Source organism: Penaeus monodon, chromosome 24 (genome assembly GCF_015228065.2).
Source record: "Penaeus monodon isolate SGIC_2016 chromosome 24, NSTDA_Pmon_1, whole genome shotgun sequence".
NCBI classification, from domain to species: domain Eukaryota; kingdom Metazoa; phylum Arthropoda; class Malacostraca; order Decapoda; family Penaeidae; genus Penaeus; species Penaeus monodon.
Window position 1 is genome coordinate 36404285 of NC_051409.1, and position 573 is coordinate 36404857.

The window sequence follows — 573 nt, forward strand, 5'->3', positions numbered from 1 at the left end:
TTCTTATTATTTTAATGACTAAATAATTAGATTACTTCCTATAAATGATTCAATCTGAAATCTATATTTCACTCAACATCAGCCTTAGCTAGAGACCTAGACCTACAAATACTGCAAGAAATTCGTGTTCAGATATATTCAAATTTCGCGAATCTCTCCGAACACTGCGCAGTCTGAAGAAATAACGGTCAAAGGTTGTGGCCTTGACTGATTAAATATGGTTCCTATGAATTAACGAGAGGGAAAACAAATGTGGCGGCTAAGTGTAGATAAACAACAATCCAACACCAAGGCGCACACTCGCCATGGCCAATTCCCATTTCAAGAATCAGTCGGTCCACAAAGCACACGTCAAGACATACAAGAAACAAACATAATATGTAAATTAACCATACCATTGTATAAAATTCAGAGATTGCTCACATAGTATCATTTTTTGTGAAATAAAAGGTAACAGGTATTATTCATAAATAAAATATGTCTATATTTCGAAATATAAATTCGCCATTTCTCGTCTGTAGGTCTGTCTAAATTTGCAGGCCTAATTAAACCAATTTGGCTACTTCGTCCGCA